Consider the following 16,806-nt stretch of genomic DNA (forward strand, 5'->3'; position numbering starts at 1 on the left):
TGAAAGTTGCTCACAAACTGAGCTGATTCACTAGAAATTGCACACTGATCAATCTCATGGGCACCAGAACAAAGCTCACAGACACTAGCGATTTGATTTACTCCATAATTATCCAAAGTGTCCACCTTCATCGTCAAAGCCTTAAGTTGGGCAGCGATAGCAGTAGCTGCGTCCAACTCCAGAATTCCTGCGACTTTCCCCTGAGTCAGTCTCAGGGAAGGATTCTAGCATTCATTAGTAGCCATCAGTTCAATAAGTTCATAAGCTTCATCATAGCTCTTAACCCACAAGGCTCCTCCTGATGTTGCATCAAGCATGGGTCTAGAAGTAGCACCCAATCCATTGTAGAAGCAATTAATAATCATCCAATAAGGCATGCCATGGTGTGGGCACTTCCTTAGCATCTTCTTATATGGATCCCAAGCTTCACACAGAGATTCCCCTATTTGCTGAGCAAACTGGGTAAGAGCATTCCTGATTGTAGTAGTCTTCGCCATGGGGAAGAATTTAGTGAGAAACTTTTGCGCAAGATCCTCCCAAGTGGTGATAGATCCTGCTGGCAGAGAGTGTAACCAGCACTTAGCCTTGTCCCTCAGAGAGAATGGGAACAGGCGTAGCTTGATAGCATCTTCAGTCACATCATTGAATTTAAAAATGTCGCAGATCTCGATAAAATCCCTGATGTGCATGTTGGGGTCTTCAGTAGGAGAACCCCCAAACTGAACTGAGTTTTGTATCATCTGAATCGTGCTTGACTTGATCTCAAAAGTGTTAGCCCTGATGGCCAGTCTGATGATGCTTAACTGAATATCCTTAATCTTAGGCTGAGAATAGTCCATCAAAGCCTTCAGATTTTCTACTTGATCTCCCATCGCTACTACAACTAGTTCTTCGACTTTATCTTCTTCTTCTACCTTCTTTTCTTCCTCAAAAACTTCCTTACGAACTACCACAACTTCTTCCTCGGCTTTATCCAGTGTTCTCTTATGAGTACGCGAACGCATATGCATACACCCTCGCTAGAGTACCTGAAATAAGACAAGGAAACAGATAAGTAACAATGTCCGAGTCAATGATCTTTAACGACCACTGATGGAAAGCACATAAACTATCTATTAACACTGCAGCCCCCGGCAACGGCACCAAAAACTTGTTAGTCGCTAAACACGTGCTAATAATACACGCAAGTATATGAGTTTGCAAGTAGTATAGAATCTTTTCTAGTTCGTTCCCACATAGACTGTATTGGTTAACTAATTAATTCATGCACTTAAGCAACAATGTATGGTTATTATTCAATGCTAAGACGATAACGTAGTGAGGTTGTTTATAACTAAGAATTAAACTAATAATTATAACTACGAGAATAAGATTGATTGAATTTATAAGAATGATAAACATGGAATTCTAACTTCATTAAATACTTCATTCAATAGCCTTATTGTTCTTAACCTTAACATGCAATGGTGATGACACTAATAGATAACACGAAACTGATAAACGCCAACTTTCATTGCACGAGTACCATACTACCAGACATCCACAAAAGAGATAGAAGCTGAATAGACACCAATTATATTGAGACCCTATATGTCTATAGAATTTGACAACATAACGATTTAAGCACAAGTTATCTATCTTGATTACACAGGGCAAGTAAGATGGTTAAAATTACCTACGAATCATGCATGACAATACATGAACCTACGCTAGCATGGCAAGTTCTAAATCCTTAAATTCACTTTCACTTTATTAAGAATTAACACACTATCTTATAAGTTCGCGATGCTCATAAGACGAATACACACAACCAGTACTAGGATATCATACAATCACCACATACTAAGGCATCAAACAATTTAACTAAAGAAATCCCTAAATAAATCCGCTAGAACCCCTCAATAATGATTAGCCCATAATCGGACTCATCATCAACGTGGGTTCCAATAAAAGCATGGTATATAAAATGTAGTCTTTATAACAAATAAATAAAACCAAGTACAAACAAGAGTATAGGTTCAACAAAACAAGAAACAAGCATCCAAGATTACAACTCAAAACAAAGATTCACAAGAATAAACTAGATCGCCTTCGCATTTGTTGAATTGTACTATAGGTCTCTTGTCATCTTCTCCTTGTGCTCTGGTAAGTCTCCTTATTATAAAAATGATCTTGAGTTATCAATATATAGTAGTCCAATCAACCCAGGAGTCCTAAAAATAGAATTGTAGTAGAATAAGGACTTTAGTATCCCGACACGGCGCGGCCGCGTGCTTCATTAGCGCGGGCGTGCTGGCTTTCTGTACTTCGGCGCGACCACACGCTTGTTCAGCGCGGACGCGCTGGGCTTCTGCCAGATATAACTTCTTTTCTTTTTCTTTATCTTGCAGCTTCTTGCCGGATTCAAGGATCTTTTATTCCAACACCACCTAGACACCATATTAGCACCAATATTATGCTAATTCACCTGATTCACAGATTAATGCCTGAAATGCAAAAACACTAGAAAACACGTTAAAACACTTACAAACTTGAGTACATATACATCAATCCAAAGCTTATTAGAGCATAATAAAGTGTCATAAATGCCACTCAACACGAAGCTCTTTACCGAAGGAGATGCTGCTCTCCCTTATGTTGGGACAAAGTGGCCGAACATAAGCTTTTAGGACCCCGAGCTGGTCCAGCAGACACGAGAGACGGTGGGACTCATCAGGAAGAGACTGGTAGCGGCTCAAGACAGACAGAAGAAGTATGCCGACCAGACTAGGAAGGATAGGGAATATGAAGTGGGAGATTCAGTATTGTTGAAAGTATCTCCGCAGAAAGGAGTGATGAGGTTCGGAAAGAAAGGGAAACTAAGTCCTAGATTCATTGGGCCATTTGAAATCTTGAGGTGGATAGGACCTCTAGCTTACGAGCTCGCCATGACAACTAACTTGCAATAAGTGAACAATGTGTTTCATGTGTCAATGCTAAGGAAATACCATGCCGATGCGCGACACGTGATAGAATATGAGCAGGTAGACTTGCAACCAGACCTGACCTACATCGAGCAACCGGTGAGAGTAATGGACCAGAAGGAACAAGTGCTGAGGAAAAAGACTTTCAAATTGGTCAGAGTCTTGTAGAGTGAAAGGACATCTTTGATTTATTATTTATTTTAGTATTTGCATAATTTAACATAAAATTTAAGTCATGTAAATCCTCTCCAAATAGGAATAAATTTAATTGACATAATCAAAAGTGAAAAGACATCTCTAGCAAAATATTTTCAAAAATGATTTCAATTATATTTATATTTTAAATATAAATATAAGAGATATTCCAATTTGCTAAAAATCAAAATATATATTTTTAAGAAATATACTCTAAACATTAAAGCAATGAGATCGTAAAATAATTATCGGAATATGATCTTTTTTAGGCTCTCTTGCAATATTAATAAGGCAACAAGTTTGAAAAAGGAATATCAAAATTTGGGTATTCTTTAGAAGGCTCGTGCTAAATTTGTTGTAAAAACAGATGTTTTTAAAAGGGATAAAATATATAACTTTCACACTATAAATATTTATTCATCCAAAGATATATTTTTATATTCCTATAAATTTATATTTGACAAAGAAATATTAATGTCTCATTTATCCCCCTCCTCATATTTTTCCAAGTAATTTTCTCTCGTATCTCAAATATATATTTTATCGGAAAAAATACTTTTAAATGCTTACAAATATTTCCTACACTCTCAAAATATTTCATATTTTAGAAAATATATTTTAAGTATTTATTATAGCCCAAACTTGAGCCAAAACATTCTACCCGTTTTTATAAAAGATCGTTCATATTTTATATGGAACTGAACCCTGATTTAAACATTTTAAATCCAAATAAAATACTTTCACTTACTAGAAAATCTTTAAACTTGAGATTTGTCACTTAAATGATATTTTCTATGCATGGTTAAAGTTTCATAATTTTTCGAGAAACTTTGTTCGGGTGTGATTTTCGGGGTGTTGACCAAGACTTTGACCGAGCGTTTCACCAAACTACCTTTGACCAATATTGACCAACTTACAGATCATCATTTTATGATATTTAGGTAATTATCATATTTTTGTTTGTATTTATTAAAGGATTTTCAAAATCGTTATATTTAATGGTGCTAATTACTTAATCAATTAAGTATAATGATTAATTGAAAAAACTAAAATACCATTATTATATAATTAAAAGTTGCTGGGATTTTTGCTCCATAAACTTGTTTTTCCTATATGTAAGTTGTAAACAAACACAACTAAACCTCCACCTCATCAATCCACACCACTCTCTTCATCCACCATTCATTTTAACTTAATCTCAACCACTCCCTTCACCTAACTCCTTCTATAAATAAACACTCACCCCACCATTTTTTACACAAGCTAAGAGCTAATTAATTGTTGGCATTTTAAGAAGTATTCTCTCTACAATCTCTCCAAAATCCAAACCCAAATACTTCATCTCAAAAACCTTCTCACTTACAAATATATATCATATATTCAAGGTTTTTGATCTTCAAGCTTAGTTCCACCAACCAAGCTCTATCATCCCAAGAAAAGCTCATCCATGCCACTTTCTTGCCTCCCTAAGGGCTTCCCAAGTTCGACCAACAAGACTTTTCCGGCAAACTTTTTCGTTCATCTCTTAAAAGTGGTATACCCCTTAGCTTTTGTCCGAGGCTTAACTGACCACACTTACCGACCACACTTAATATTCATATAAGAAGCTTAGTACCCCATTCTCTTCATCTTTACAAGCTCTTATATAGAATAACTTGAAGAAAAACAAATCCGTATAAGGTTTGTTTAATCGAACAAGATTCGACAAATTATACACTTCTAGCACGAAGTGATAATTTTATCCAAAGCTTGATTTAAATTCCTTGCTAGCACCTTAGTGTTTCATGGGAATTAAATCACAAAAGCTAGAATTTTATTCTTCAAACTCAAACACACTTATTATGGTCATATATTGATATATTTGTTATACTAGTGTTTCATGGGAAAAACTTAAGGCTTATATTATATATATCTGTTTATATTTAGTTAAAAGATTTAAGTGAAATCCTTACCAGCACCTCTAGTGTTTCGTGGGAAAATTTTAAACTTTTAAGTAAATATAAGTATATATATAATCGTATAAGATTTAAGCGACTTCCCTTACTAGCATCTTCAGTGTTTCGTGGGAAAAACTTAAAGCTTATATTGTATTATATATATACACATATAAATTGTGCTAATATAATTTAAACTTTGCTCTTATATTTTGTGATATATTGTGTTTAAATTACGCACCTTTATTTTTTCAGCCAAATATATTATAAGTGCAAATAGTTAAAGAATAAGTGTAAGGCTCTCGATTTTCAAAAGTCTACACATGACTATATTAAATGAGAAGTTGTTTTATCAAAGATCTGAAAGCTACAACGCTTTACTAAGGACTTGATATATTTATTACTTCGGAAATAAGATATATTATCCGACACGAAGTAATACCAAGTATACTTTGACTTTTATATTAGTCAAAAGAAAGTATACATTTATAAAGCCTTAAGTGACAATACTTAAAGGACTTAACATTTATTACTCCCGCACTTCACTTTATCTACTTCGAGTAATAACTAATATACTTTGATTAAACGTAATATTCAAAGAAAAGTATACACCAATATTCTTATAAGAATATTTGTACGTCATCCGGTCTAGTTAAGTATTTTACTAGTCCAAACTCTTTTTATATAACGTGTATTATTTCGTAGATATTGTCTTCTTCGTTTTGCAGTGAGGTGAAGTATAGTGAGGAGATTCTCGTTCTAAGACCCAAGTAATAGACGTACTAACAGGGAGTTAGTAGTCTTTGCACCATGAAGAAGAGGAAAGACCCAAGACCAACTACTAAGATCCAAGACCGGAAAAAGCCTAGAAGGACAAAGACTACACCAAGGTATCTACATCAACTTTGAATAAATAACGGGGTGTTCTTGTCTAAGATAGGTTGTGTGAGTTTACACATTTATTTTGAGGTGATAACTCGGAGTTATGCACCAAGACAAATATTTGTGGGGTTGTAAAGGTTTCTCCGCCTATGTAAGGAGCAAGGTTATTTTAAGAAAAAAACTCGAGTCCAGGAGAGGAGCTCGGGGACTGGAAGTAAGGGTGAGCGAATCTATTAGAGGTTGCGCCACAACGAACCAGGATAAATCTCATGCGTGGTATTTTCTTCCCTGTCTTTTATTTTCGCATCTATAATCTGCATAACTACTTGGTAAAATATTTAAAACGGGATAAATATTTTTAAAACACTATAATAATTTTTAAATTGGTAATTAAGCTATTCAACCCCTTCTAGCTTAAATTAGCCCTTTTACGGGACCTAACATAAAGAAACCATAATATTGAAGGTTCAACTTGGGAACTAGAAAACGTAATGAAAGAAAAGTATTCCCACCTGTTTTCAATTTGATTCTGGGACAGAATCCTTTTAAGGGGGAAGACTATAATAACCCAAATTTTTGGGACTTTGTAAAACATACAATGAATAGTGACCCTGACGATTGGGGAAAACTTTTTACCCCACACTATATTATGAATGGTAAATTAAGTTTGCGAGTCGATATTGTGATTATACGTACCAAATAAGTGTATATAAAAGTTGTTAGTTTTCGATGAAACCCAATTTTATAAAATGACCTTATCTTACAAACTATCGAGGAATACGAAAATAACTTCACAATCAATAATTTTGAAATCCTACGAATAAAACCCAAGTACGAGATTATAAAGTATAAAGGATGTATAAGAAAAGGATTACCCCGCGAACCGCTTACGAGGATTTATCACAATATCGAACAAGCGACCAAGAGAATACGTAAGCGAATAAATAAACATATCAAACTCATGCAACTTCCCATGCAATTCATGCAAATCAATTAGCATAAGATGCAATTAGAGAATGCTAATCAAATAGTAATGCAAATAGTAAGATGATGTAGTAAATACTGAAAAACATGGTGGAAGTACTTGCTATAGCTTATAGACTTAGAAAATTGGCCATACTACTTGATTATTACAAGATAGATGTATATAAAAGGATAAAAAATCACCCAACATATCAAAACATCACCAAGAAAGCAAGCAAAAGCCAAGAAACTATCCCCCTTGAAGAAGCTCCATTCGGCTTTTTCAATAAAAAGCAAGAACTAAAATCAAAATCCTAACTTCAAGCCATGGATAAATGCTCAAATTAATTCCCAAGATTCCTCATCATTAAACTAAGGTAAGATAAATATTTTACAGCTTTTTATTGAGGTTTACTTGATTAAATAAAATGATGAAAGTGATGATGAATAGTGACAAATAATAACTTCAAGAATTTTCGTGATTTTCTTGGAAAAATTTAGGCTTCTTAAGCACACTAAGGACACACCAAGTATCATCCATCAAGAAGAGAACTTCCCAAGAAACCAAGAAAGGTATAAAACTTGTTTCAAACTTTGGTTAAGTTTAAGTTTCAAGAAAAGCATGGGTATTGGATAAAAGTATAGTTTTGATGGTCGATTTGTTGATTTTAAGAGTATTAGTATATTGGATGTTAAGATTGATATTGTGGTCCATAAAACTTGATGTTCTTGAGTTGATTAAGTAGTTAAGATGTTGGATTGATTGTTGTTGGTTGTTGATTTATAGTTAAAATGAAACACAGATCATTTACGTAACGCCGTTAAAATGCCCGAATCGGGACACTAAGTTTTATGAAATTTTACAGAATGTATAAAGTTTTCTTGAAAAATAAAACTTGTTAATGATAGATATTGTTGTAATGATCGTTTAGGTGGTTGAATCGCTTGTTTTTAATTTAATGTTCAAAAGTTAGATCCGTTTTAGTGAAAACGATTTACGCGACAAAAACTGCTACGTATTACGAACTTCGGAAGTATAAACGATCGACTTAAAATTATTCTAAAATCATAAAAAATTTACAGAGATTAATAAATGGAGTATAAAAACTATAATAAAAATTTCAAGTGAAAATATTGATTTTCAATTTTATAAAAATGTCGGAACCGAGGTCGCGCGAGTAAAATTCCTTAAGAATCGCGAGAGGAGCCGAGTATTGAAAGTAAATGAAAATAATGGACAATAAGGATTGTGAATTTAAAACTAAGTTAATGACTACTCGTAGTTTATTTAAAAGATGAGAGTACAGCGAGTACTGTTATACGATTATAAATGTTGCATATTTAACGAACAACGATAAATACGATTAAAAACTCACGAAATAATAATGTTCTTATTTTAGATTATCGGACACACTCGAGAGCACCCTCCATCTCAAAGCCCCAGGGAAGTTTAAAAACCCTATTTCATATACTGTTGTGTTGTAAAGATTTGATTTATTGCATTTTGTATAAATACCATGATTGCCAAGATTGCAAATTATGAGTTTTACATATCGATATTGATTAGAAATATGATGTATATATCATAATGTATGTTAACGCTGGTGAGTAGCATGATGTATAACTTATAGACCGAGAGTCGGTCAACTTGTATTAATTGAAAATCCGGAAAACATTCCGGAGATATTTTGGACGACTGAAGTCCGTAATTATTTTATTCCAAGGGAGTCGATGTCCTCTTCTGAAGTATCAAATACCTTGAAATTATTTAAAAACTATTTCCAAAGATCGTATTCCCTCAACTATATTAATATATATGAGCAACGAATATTAATTCATATATTTATTTAAAAAGGAGAAGTACCGTCCAATTAAATTTTTTATTAATAAATTCAATTAATTAATAATTATATAAAGATTAATTTAATTACTTAAACATAAGTCAGAGGAAGAATATTATTTCAAATATTTTTTAAAAATAGAATTATTCAAGATTTAATCATTTTTAGTTATTATTTAATTATTAAATATTTATTAAATGATTTAAGGTGATTTAAAAATCATAAATCTTATTTTGAAATATTTTATGAGTTTCAGAAAATCATTTGAATACTTTCGAATCATCAAAAATGTTATCTTGACGTATTTTAAATATTTTGACAATGTTGTCAAAAGAAACTCCCATTTATTTAATTATGTATTGACAACAGTTACTCACATTATCATAATACTTCCTCCAAAAATTTGCGGATATATATATACACACACACATCAAAGTATACCTATCAACAAGCATTTCGCTTGGAGAATAATATAAGTTCCAGATATGATAGGATTCTTAAATGAACAAGGGAGGAGTAGATTTCAGTACTTAGCGTACTGGGGAGACTACTAAATTAATTCGGCATAAGAAGGTACCATGTACACCGATGAACATGCGAAGTATTTAAAATATACCCGGGAGAAAGGGGAAGCAGATAAAGCCCGTATGCGGCTAAGGGTGACAACCGGGAGTAAGGGTGTCATCCTTCTACATATAGAGAATAATGATAATATTATGCTATACGACTGATCATCGTATAGTAAGGGCTCCGGTGAATGTCCTAATCTTTCAATTGGAATTGAGATGCAATACCGTAACCTAAGCCTGTGTGCCGGGTTTACCATTAAGGTTTTGTATAGTCTTTTCGCACTGTCAATTATAGTGCTGGGCAATATAGCTCACACTTATTTTCTTATCACAACACAACAGTGAACCAAGATGCCGATCAGAAAGCTAACAACCCGGAAGCGAGTAGGAAATGGCCATCTTTTTTGTAGGTTATTTGGAGTAGTGCCACAGGTAGACCGTATGAGTTGGATTAGTTTTCAATTGTTCACAGTCCGGCTTATATATAAATATGACTTATGTAAGGTAGTTATGAAGAAACGTATATTTGGCCGCCGGTCTAATCTTAAGTAAAGGTTACACTTGCGGCAAGTCATAATTAATTTTTGGTATGTAATAACTATCACCTTGTGGATTCAATAACTATAGTAATGTGTTAGTTTTATTTCCAAGACAATAACCACTTCGTGTGTGTATCAGTAAGTGTGGTTTTGTAGATATGTGAGTATTTATATCATTGTACAAGATACGTGTTTAAACAGGATTCAAGATGGCGTGGCCTCCTAAATCCCTGACCCCGGATTTGGGGGTGTCACAGTATTGGTGAGATTGTGAAGCTGTATGAACAGTAAACGTGATAACTCAACACTAGAATAGGACAGTAAATAATACAATGACTACACAAAAAATCTGGAAGAAATAAAGATAAAAAAATACAAAGAATCAAAAGATTAGAAGAAAGCTTGAAGTCTGTTTATAGGTCACTGAAAGAAGTTCATTAATATGTTTATGACTCAGTGAAGAATAAAGGTTAAAGACTTTCATTATTTCAGAAGTGTTGAAGACTCAGTATAAAAGTGCCACCAGAAGATTTCAGTGTATCAGCATTGATTGGAGATAGATAGTGTTCAAAGCATAGGAATCTGAAGATTTGAAGACATGGTATAAACAAAGGTTAAAGAAGACAGCTGCAGTCTTGAAGTTATACTCACTAAAAGGAGTTCATTTATATGTTCAAGCGTTAGTGAAGAACAGTGAATGAAGTATTCAAGATTGTAGTAACAATAAAGACGTAGTCTGAGTACCATAAAAGATTCCAGTGAAAGTATAATTGTTTATTGACAGTCAGTGTTCAAAGCGATAAATATGCTGCACACTTAACAATATTTTGAGAAGTTAAAGTACGAAAACCTGAGAGCGGAACTAGTCGTCTGTGAACCAGACCATTGTACTAGGCGTCAGTGATCCGTGAAAGAAAATTGAATATTATTATTAGAAAAACTGTTAAATGGTTTTAGTACTCAAGCATATTAAAAATCACTTAAAGTACGAAGACCCGAAGATTAAAAGATTAGAAGTCTTGAAGATACAAAGGACTACTGTAACATCCCCAAATCCGGGATCAGGATTGGGTGTCACCAAACAACTTTAAATAATATAAACCTGTATCTTAAAATAAATATATAGATAACCCCTCAATTCTGAATCGTTTACAAGTTATGGTATGAAATAAGAATCTAACCTTCTAAAATTTATAACAACTAAATAAAATTTTATTACCTTATTACTAACTTCCTCGTCTTATTCACTCTGACATCTCCAACTTCCTGCATCTGGGATTTCTCCAATGTTGTTGTCTATTAAAAGCTATTCACTTTTATCCTCATTTGAGCTGAAAGAAATAAGAATTCACAAAGCAAGAGTGAGCTAAAAATGCCCAACAAGTATCGTAATTGGTTTCCAGGTATTATGATCAAAAGGAATTTCCGGAAACAATCTTTAAATGATTTTATACATATCTTTATTTTTAAAAATAGTTGAGCGAATAAAACATCGGCCCTTATTAGCCTTCATTCATAGATAAATAAAATCAACGAACAGTTCCCTGATTCATTTCCAGAATCAAATCTTTGTTCGGTTTTGTAATCATAAGAATTTCCAAGAATGAATACCGTCAATAGAGATCAACAACAAATTAGACTGGACACTAGAATCAACACAGTACTATAACCTGCTAATCAGCCAGGTATATTACGGACCTATGCCCATCTGCATAGACCCACGTCATATCGGGTACCGAGGCACTATGGCCTCAATAAATAAGGGGTCCAGCCATCTCTGGCCCTTAAGGTCCAGCCATCTCTGGCCCTAATCGTAACCATCCAGTCCGTAGAGTATTTTGATTGAAAGGTATATGGCATAGCCTAGTTGTATATTCAAGGATTTAACTCAACTCAAATAAGAATGTAATAAGTAAATAGTGGATCTATCGTCAGAGAGATCTCATATAGTAACATCTGTCAAAGGGTTAAGAAACATTATTCATCTACAGACTTGAAGACTTAATTCACTGGAAGAAGCTCAAGAAATTGATCAAGCCTCAGTGATATAAATCAGGATTGTGGATTTAATCAAATGACAGAGATCTCGTCAGGGTATCAATTAATTACAAGGATTTAGTCTGAAGAAAATCAAGAGTATCAAGGTCAAGACTTGAAGAAACGTCACGGAAGTTAGTCACTCATGAACCAGACAGTACATCGAGTGTCGACATTGAAGTGGTGGAATTGATTCATAATTGACAGTAATTTTCAGAAGATTTTCAGAAGAATGGTTGCTGCTCAAGATTAATATTAATTCTCTATTAATTAATTAAGTCATATAATTTAATTAAGAAAATAAATTATATCTGCAAAGATTAATTTATTGATTAATTGAATTAATTGATTAATTAATTCAGAATTAATATTAAGGATTTTCAGAATTATTATTAGATTAAAATCTATTAATAATTCAGTAAGACAATTTGATTTGAACTACTATGACAATCGGTATGACAATTGATAGTCATACCGAAAGTCTTGCTAGTTCATTCTGATTGTCTTGCTAGCTATTGGGATTGTCTTGCTAGTTCAAAATGATAGTCTCACCGAAAGTCCTACCAGTTCAAATGGATTGTCATACCAGTTCATTTGATTGTCTTGCCGAAAGTCTTGCTGAGTAAACTAGATGGTTTTGTTTACTTAAACAACAAAACACAGCAGAAGACAATAATGCAACAATTCAACAAAAACACAAGTCAAGAACTCAGCAGAAAACAAAGGCTCAACATTTTATTTTTCATCTGCTTTATTCAAGATCAAAATTCTAGATTGAAAAGTTAAATCCAATCCACTAGAATTATTTATCTTGTTCTTGTGTATCAATTTAGCGGATTAAAATCCCTAGAACTTAATCTCAAATCGCATTTAGCATTTGATCTTTTAATTGCAAAAATAGAAAAAGTTCATGTCGAATTTATTCTAGATTTGTAATAATTGATTTGAGATTAATCCCTTGTAACCGATACCGTAGTTGTAACACCTTTCAAGTTTAATAAAAGTTTTATTTAACTTGAATTTTGTTTCACTTTTTTTATTCCGCATTTTATTCGCTTAAACGGTATTGTTTGCATTCAACCCCCCTTCTACAAACAAATTGGGACCTAACATTGATGTTAAATCATTTTGATTTCAAAACATCATGATTCAGGGTTCGCAAATAACCCAGAACAATAGGTATTTGCCCAAGAGATCACAAATAATAATAAGGAACAAGAAAAAAAAAAGGTACTTGCATAATTAAGAGTAATTGCAGCGAAATATAAAATATTTAACTATTCTAAATTTAGAATAGCAATACTTGCCTCAATACACCCCCAATAGCAAATACTTGCCTCAATTGATCCGCTTTTCAACTTTCAATCATTATTCTAGTTCACCTCTATTCTGTATCCGCTCGTCTCATTATCACACATAATCAGGCTTTACTTTCACTATCACTGTTTGGCTTTGAATACCTCGAATTAAGTGTATCTATCATGAAAGATACTATTTCAATTGACCGATAACATATAATTGTCTATTATACGCTTATCTTTATCGTCTACTCACCCGATAATAACATAAAAGGATCACATTTAATCATATAAGGTTTAATAGACACGTGGTGATAGGGATAAATAAATCCTGATAATGGGCTGCTGGACCCAATAAGAAGGTGTTTGATATTCAGACCAGAAAGGTTAAGCCTGATGGACCAGATCAGGTCTGGTCGAATAAAAAAGGCCCAAAAACCCTGATTATTAATTAATTTCGTAATTAATTAATAAGGGAAAAATCAGCTGTTGAGAAGAGTCCTGATAAGGATATAAATCCTTATAGATAAGCCTCAAGGGGACCTAAAAGGATAAGAAATCAGTTTCCTACTATCTAGGACTCCAAAGTCCATTCTAATTATGAGACTTGCCCACCAAGTCTCCTATACCAAGTCCAATTCAAGGACCACCAACATCTATATAAGGGGTCTCACCCCACAAATCAGAACTACGTTTTTTGGCTTGATTCTCTAACTCACAGAGATACGTAGGCATCTCGTAAAGGCAGAATTAAGCTACAAAACACGAGAGCAGCCATTAAAGGCCTTGAGCTCCCGAATCTTAGTAATAAATACAGCAAGTAATAACCTTAGCTTTTTATCCATAACATTTGGCGACGACTGTGGGAAACAACAACAACAACCATGGCGAGAACACGGAGAACAATTGGAGCTCTAGAGGAAGGAACACCATTAGAGACAACCCAGGTATTTCATCAACCGTGGAGGTTCCTCCCCATTCAACTTATGCATCTACTCAGGGGGAAGCCCAGACAGGGGCAACTCATCCTCAGCCACAAGGGACAACTCCCCCGACTATTCAAGGTACGAATCCACAAGTTCAACAAATACATATACCTGTGAATTCTCGACCTGTCGGGTATGAATATTCAACTATTGTTACTACTAACCCCCCTTATGGGATGCCCCTTCACCCTGAGGTTGGAGGAAGCGGATATGCTGGGCGAAGCGAAGCACGAGGGCGGTCGCCCCCCTATATACGAGGTTTGGATCCTATCCCTGAGGATCGGGAATTTTCTGGTCCATACACTGAGAAAGACTCCAAATCTTCGGATGATGAAGTGGCCCCGAGAAGGAGGCATCCTGGAAAAGAGCCAATGGCCGATGGAAGGCAACGCCCCCAAAGCACCCCAGGGGCGAATCCCCAAGAAGTGCAGGAAAAGATCAGGACTCATGAGGCTGAAATCCAAAGGCTGAGGCGTGATTTGGAGGCTCACCAAGCCACCAGACCCCACATACCTCCTAAGGGGAGAAATCCTCCTCATATCATAGACCTGGATGGTCCGGTAAGAAGAAGGGCTGTTGTCCCAAGAACTGATCCAAGCAATCTCCTTCCCCTTGGAGATCCTGATGATCCAACTCCACCCTTCACAGAAGAGATAATGAATGCCCATATCTCAAGGAAATTCAAGATGCCCAATATCAAAGCCTATGATGGCACGGGAGACCCCGCTAATCATGTTAGGACATTCTCTAATGCACTGCTGCTGCAACCCGTGAATGATGCTATAAAATGTCGGGCCTTCCCTCAAACCCTGTCGGGTATGGCTCAAAGATGGTACAGTCGCCTACCCCCAAATTCTATTGGATCATTCAGAGAATTAAGTCAGGCTTTTATTAAGCAATTCATCAGTGGAAGAGTCCATGAGAAAAGTTCAGCATCTCTTATGAGTCTTGTGCAGGGAGCTAAAGAATCCTTAAGAGATTACCTAAATCATTTTACAAAGGAGGCTTTAAAAGTCCCAGACCTTGATGATAAGGTAGCCATGATAGCACTGCAACAAGGAACTAGGGATGAGTTTTTCAAGATGTCTTTGGCCAAACGACCCCCTGAGAGCATGTTGCAGCTCCAAGAGAGGGCAGGGAAGTATATCAAGGTTGAAGAAAGTATGAGGAAGACCGTAGTAAGTAATGAGCCCACTGGAGGCAAGAAACGAAAAACTGATTTGGAGTATATCGCTAAGGATAAATATCCTAGAACTGAACAAAACCCTGATTCAACCCCCAAGAAGGGAGGACCTGGGCAAAAGTTCACTGAATACGCTAAGCTGAATGCTCCCAGAAGTCAGATTTTGATGGAGATTGAGAAAGACAGAGATATTCGCTGGCCTAAGCCCTTGAAGGCTGATCCCGCCAAGCTAGATAAGGGCAAGTATTGCAGGTTTCACAAAGATGTTGGCCATGACACCGATGAGTGTAGGCAGTTGAAAGATGAAATTGAGTTTTTGATTCGAAAAGGAAGATTGAACAAGTATACTGGAGATGGAGGAGACAAAAATAATAATGGAAGGAAGAACTTTGAAGATCGTAGGAGGGACCAAGATGATCAGGGGCGGAATCCCCAACCTAGAGGACCAGTTATAAACACCATTTATGGAGGGCCGAGACCTCGAGGGCCTGTGATAAACACGATCTTTGGAGGTCCAACTGCTGCTGGATTGTCCAAAAATTCCAGAAAGGCATATACTAGAGAGGTTATGCATATTGTTGGAGAAGCCCCGAAGAGGGCCAGGACAGAAGTAACATTGGCTTTTGATGATTCCGACCTAGAGGGTGTGAAGTTTCCCCATGACGACCCGCTGGTCATAACGCCGATAATAGGAAATAGCCCGGTTAAGAGGGTCCTTGTGGATAATGGTGCTTCTGTGGATATCTTGCTCCACGACACCTTTCTAAGGATGGGGTATAACGACTCCCAGTTGACACCAACCGACATGCCAATATATGGATTTGCTGGAGTAGAATGTCCTGTGGAAGGGATAATTAAATTGCCAACCACCATAGGTACGGAGCCAAGGCAAGCAACGCAGATGCTGGATTTTGTGGTGGTAAAGGCTAGTTCAACTTATAATGCTATCATGGGGAGAACAGGGATACATGCCTTCAAGGCAGTCCCCTCTTCCTACCATTCAGTCATGAAGTTTCCCACCCAAAACGGGATTGGAGAAGAGAGAGGAGATCAAAAAATGGCTAGAAGCTGTTATGTGGCCTCTTTGAGGGCAGATGGAGTCGGGGGGCAGGTTCTTCCTATTGAAGATATGGATGTTCGAGAAAATGATGAGAATAGAGGAAGGCCAGCAGAAGAATTGGTTTCGGTTTCTTTAGATCCCAAGAATCCTGAGAGGATGACTTTCATTGGAGCCACATTAGAGGAGCCCCTTAGAGGGAAGTTAGTGAAATTTTTGCAAGAAAATAGTGATGTGTTTGCATGGTCAGCAGCTGATATGCCAGGCATAGACCCGGAGTTAATTACTCACAAGTTAAACGTGGATCCAAGCCGGAAGACAGTGAAACAAAAGAAAAGAAATTTTGCCCCGGAAAGACA

The 16,806-nt window shown here is 35.7% G+C and overlaps 1 non-coding gene across 1 annotated transcript; it reads left to right on the forward strand.

Moving 5' to 3' along the window:
• Nucleotides 1-375: 375 nt before the first annotated feature.
• On the forward strand, nt 376-482 carry LOC141662170 (small nucleolar RNA R71). Its single transcript, XR_012550297.1, has one exon. It is a non-coding gene; the product is annotated as a small nucleolar RNA R71 (small nucleolar RNA).
• The last annotated feature ends 16,324 nt before the right edge of the window (nt 483-16,806 follow it).

Source organism: Apium graveolens, chromosome 5 (genome assembly GCF_009905375.1).
Source record: "Apium graveolens cultivar Ventura chromosome 5, ASM990537v1, whole genome shotgun sequence".
Lineage (NCBI taxonomy): Eukaryota > Viridiplantae > Streptophyta > Magnoliopsida > Apiales > Apiaceae > Apium > Apium graveolens.